The sequence below is a fragment of the Colobus angolensis genome, unplaced genomic scaffold, assembly GCF_000951035.1.
Source record: "Colobus angolensis palliatus isolate OR3802 unplaced genomic scaffold, Cang.pa_1.0 Scaffold180, whole genome shotgun sequence".
Classification (NCBI taxonomy): Eukaryota; Metazoa; Chordata; class Mammalia; order Primates; family Cercopithecidae; genus Colobus; species Colobus angolensis.
In genome coordinates, this window is record NW_012114933.1 from 508,295 (window position 1) to 513,411 (window position 5,117).

Sequence of the window (5,117 nt, forward strand, 5' to 3'; positions counted from 1 at the left end):
CCAGACTCATTGATTTTACTGGCGCTCCTCTATGATAAAGACAACAGGGAATTTTGTAAATGGAATCTACATTTATCCTTGAATTACATTTGCTTTACCTGACATCATCTTTCTCTGATCACTACTCTCCATTGGTACATTGAGTGCTTTGTATATACTGCCATAATATCCTGTTCTACATTGCTTGTATTCAAAGAGTTTGTTGTATAATAAATGAGTAGTATTTATTGGACTTACCTGGTCCACCATTTATCCTATCACTGACCAAAATTATTACAGAATGGCAAATATTTTATTAAAGACTCAATCACAGTGCCAGCTGGAAACAATGGCTTAAAATGTTGTACTCATGCTATAGGATGTGGTGGTGTATCCTCTGAGCTAGTAACTAAGTATAAGCTTGTCTGGTGTCTCCCATATAAAAAATACAACAACCTTTGATCTTTGTTATGAATGTTGAAGTGACTTCTTTTTTCGTTACATCTAATAATCCACTCCAAACACTTGTCTCTTGTGTCTGAGATTCTGAGTTTTTGCAGAATTAGTACCCAAGGGGAGATTCTTAGCAGTATTCCATTTTACGATCCATCCTTCGTTAGAGGATGAGAGACTTCTATCTGGCCTTTTAGGATACCTGAGACGTTTAGACGAACAGTCAAAACTTTAAAATTTAAAATGCGGCTACACTGTTGCATGGGGTAGTAAATTTTGACCTTAAAACTGTGGTACATTCGTACAGTGGAATATTATTCAGTGATAAGAGGAAAGAACTGTCAAGCCACAAAAAGACACAGAAAAGACAAATACAGGCCGGGCGCGGTGGCTCAAGCCTGTAATCCCAGCACTTTGGGAGGCCGAGACGGGCGGATCACGAGGTCGGGAGATCGAGACCATCCTGGCTAACACGGTGAAACCCCGTCTCTACTAAAAAAAAAAAAAAAAAACTAGCCGGGCGAGGTGGCGGGCGCCTGTAGTCCCAGCTACTCAGGAGGCTGAGGCAGGAGAATGGCGTGAACCCGGGAGGCGGAGCTTGCAGTGAGCTGAGATCCGGCCACTGCACTCCAGCCTGGGCGACAGAGCGAGACTCCGTCTCAAAAAAAAAAAAAAGAAAAGACAAATACATTTTGCTAAGTGAAAGAAGCCAGTCTGAAAAGGGTACATACTGTGATTTCAACTATACGACATTCTGGAAAAGGCAAAACTATAAAGACAGTAAAAAGATCAGTGGTTATATTTGCAGATGCCGCCGCCACTGGGAGCCCTGTACTGTCAGCCATGGTCAACCCCATCGTGTTATTCGACGTCACCATCGACGGCAAGCCCTTGGGCCGCGTCTCCTTCAAGCTGTTTGCAGACAAGATTCCAAAGACAGCAGAAAACTTTCGTGCTCTGAGCACTGGAGAGAAAAGATTTGGTTATAAGAGTTCCTGCTTTCATAGAATTATTCCAGGGTTTATGTGTCAGGGTGGTGACTTCACATGCCATAATGGCACTGGTGGCAAGTCCATCTATGGGGAGAAATTTGATGATGAGAACCTCATCTTAAAGCATACAGGTTCTGCCATCTTGTACATGGCAAATGCTGGACCCAACACAGATGGTTCCCAGTTTTTCATCTGCACTGCCAAGACCAAGTGGTTGGACGCAAGCATGTGGCCTTTGGCAAGGTGAAAGAAGGCATGAACATTGTGGAAGCCATGGAGCACTTTGGGTCCAGGAATGGCAAGACCAGCAAGAAAATCACCATTGCTGACTGTGGACAATTCTAATGAGTTTGACTTGTGTTTTATTTTAACCACCCGACCGTTCCTTCGGTAGCTCAGGAGAGCACCCCCTCCACCACATTTGCGTGCAGTATCCTAGAATTTTTGTGCTCTCGCTGCAGTTCCCTATCGAGTTCCACGTTTTCCTCATTCCCTTCCATGCCTAGCTGGATTGCAGAGCTAAGGCTATGATTATGAAATAAAAACTAAGTAACAACAACAACAACAAAAGATCAGTGGTTGCCAGGGGTTTGGGGATGGGTAGGGAGATAAATAGTTCTGAAACAGGTGATTTTTAGGGGATTGAAAATACTTTGGTAATAATGTAATGATGGGTACATGACATTATGCGTTTTGCAAAACTCATAGACCTATACCACACAAAGAGTGAACCCTGATGTAAACTGGGTGTGGGATAAAGGTGAGAACTCTGTACTTTCTGCTCGATCTTTTCACAAAGCTAAAACTGCTCAAAAAATGAAGTCTATATTTTTTAAATGAAAGAAATTAACAATGACCATGGCATGCTCACACAAATAGATTATTGAGGATATTTTTCTGTCAGGAATGAATATTGGGTCATCTCACAAGGTAAAACCCTGACTAGCAGAGGTGTTAGCTGAGGGCATATGGCCATAGATGCCAACAGTGACCTGGTGGCCACTTGTAGAAAAGAGAGCCTTGACATCCAAACACATTATTTCTCTTGTATTGTCTTGTGCATACTTATGTATCTTAACAAGTTTCCTTCTTTCCTCTCCATTTATCCCTCTTTTTAAAACAGGGCTTATTGAGGGTGATTAACGTAATTTTTAAATGATATATGGCAGATTCTCAAGAGAGTATACTGAAGAACTTCGTAGAGGAATGGACATCACCCAGAATTCTTAGACTCAGAGTACATGCTGTGATGGAGAATTTTTTATTGTTTCATTGTTCAAGAGATTGTAGGTGCATGTTCAATTATTAGAGAAATAGTTGCACTCTGTTATAAGGAATCCTGGGTCTTTTGTGTTTACTTTCAAAAGAGGAAGTTTATATTGATATTGAGCAAGTTAAAGCATGAATATTTATTACTTGATGTTGTTTCTGTGTTTGAGGAATTCCTCAGCCTATCAGTTTTGACGAAAACAAGAAACCACCTCCTGTTTTAGAAGCTAAAATGCCAAATGCTTGCTTTCTCAGCCTCCTTTGCAGCTAAGGTATAAGCATATGATTTAGGTTTTGCCAATCTGTTTGCCAGTGCTGAATTTTGACTTCAGAATTAATAAAAAAAGAAGCAGATTCAGTGCTTTTTCTTGTTTCTGGTGGAGGCCATGTAGCAGCTGCTACAATATCTGTTGCACAGCGAACAAGTGGGAGTGGAGCTGGTGGCTTCTCAGTTAGTCTAGGATTGAGCAATTGTTGCAATTGCTGCTCTCTGCAGCATCAGCATTACTTCTTACTGGTGGTGACAGTGGTTTCCTCCCTGGATGAGTTCTACAGCATGGTTTGGGGTACATTTCCTGGCTGCCTAGCTTTGATCTGGCTTTCTAGCCTTCTCAACAGTTCTACAATCTCCCAACTATTTCTGTGATAACCTATTTATCGTTAATGTCAGCCATAATTGGCTTCTGTGGTTTATACTTTTAAAATTCTGAGATATACAAATGTAACAGATAGCTCAACAAACATATGTCTTTTTAAATTAACATATATTCTGTGTCACATGAAGTACAATGGACAAAATTCAACAAATTGAATTGAGCTAAAGACTAAAGATATATTAAGCCTGGCTGGCCTTAAAAATGTAACTGGATACAGCCGGGCATGATGGCTCACGCCTATAATCCCAGCACTTTGGGATGCTGAGGCGGGCAGATCACCTGAAGTCAGGAGTTTGAGACCAGCCTGGCCAACATGGTGAAACCCCATCTCCACCAAAAATACAAAAATTAGCTGGGCGTGGTGGTATGCGCCTGTAATCCCAGCTACTCTGGAGGGTAAGGTAGGAGAATCACTTGAACCTGGGAGGCAGAGGTTGCAGTGAGCCGAGAACATGCCACTGCACTCCAGCCTTGGCAACAGAGCGAGACTTTGTTTCAAAAAATAAAAATAAAAATAAAAAAATAAAAATGTAACTGGATAGACCTCAGGTTCTTGAATCAGCAGAAAATAATTTAGGTAAAAACCAAGTAATAAACTAACATTCTAAAAGGTTTAGGATTTGGAGGCCCAAATGTCTTAGCTAAAAGTGTTCATTCTAACCTCACAGGAAAAGTGAAATATGGAAATATACAGAAAAATCTTAGGCAGCATTTTTCGATTTTAAGAAACAACCATTTACAGTTTTTCAATAGGCATTACATTAAAAAAGAAACATATAATTAATAAATATGAAAACTGTGGATATAATCAACACATTTATTTTACTCCTTGAAATGTTAATATGTGCTGTCTCAAATATCAACAGTGTACACGTGAGAAATAACATTTTACATAGATTTTCTGCGACAGAAAACAGCATCTCATTAGACATCCCAAGTTTTTCCATTTGGAACACACCTCCATTCCCCAGTATACTAGGGGTAATAATAATTTATAGAGTTTAATTACTTTTTACTACTAGAAAACTAATTTTATGTTTGGCACAAATTTCTGAAATGATATTCCACTGCAAAGAATAATACCTACATATGGCCAGAATTACTTTTTTTCTATAACATTAAGATAATACTGGACAGCCTGGGCAACAAAATGAGACCTCATCTCTACAATAAATAAATAAATTAGACAGGTGTGGTGGTGGTGAGGGTCTGTAGTCCCAGATACTCAGGAGGCTGAGGTGGCAGGATCCCTTGAGCCTAGGAGGTCGCGGTTGCAGTGAACTATGATCACGCCACTGCCCTCCAGCCTGGGTAACAGAGCAAGATCCTGTCTCAAAAAAAAAAAAAAAAAGAGATAATATTGGTATAATTCAGGGTTTTTGCCTCAATCCCCTTGCTTCTCCATTTGACCCTTCCTGACTCCCTGAGGAATTTTAGTTTGAATTTTTGCTCTAGTCCAGAAGTTAATTTAAAAGATCGTAATAAAATTTCCACCTGCCTAGATATTACTTGTTTGTTACACTTTAGTCCATGATTTCTATTGTCATTTACATTACCCCAAAAATATGACCTGCTGAATTTCTGCTGTCATGAATTGACTAACATATTTTGGGCCTAAAACCTTTACATTTAGAATCTTTTTGTTTGGTATTTGAAAATAATGTATGTCCTCCATATATTGGTCAAAAGCACTGCCTATTTCTGTGCTTAATCAGAGAGACTTTCTAATAGTTATTTAATATTATTTATGTTCATTCATTTGTTGTAT

General features: G+C 39.6%; 1 pseudogene; it reads left to right on the forward strand.

Annotated features, from left to right (window-relative positions):
- Positions 1-1,275: 1,275 nt before the first annotated feature.
- LOC105509846 lies at positions 1,276-1,769 on the forward strand (annotated as a pseudogene).
- Positions 1,770-5,117: the final 3,348 nt, after the last annotated feature.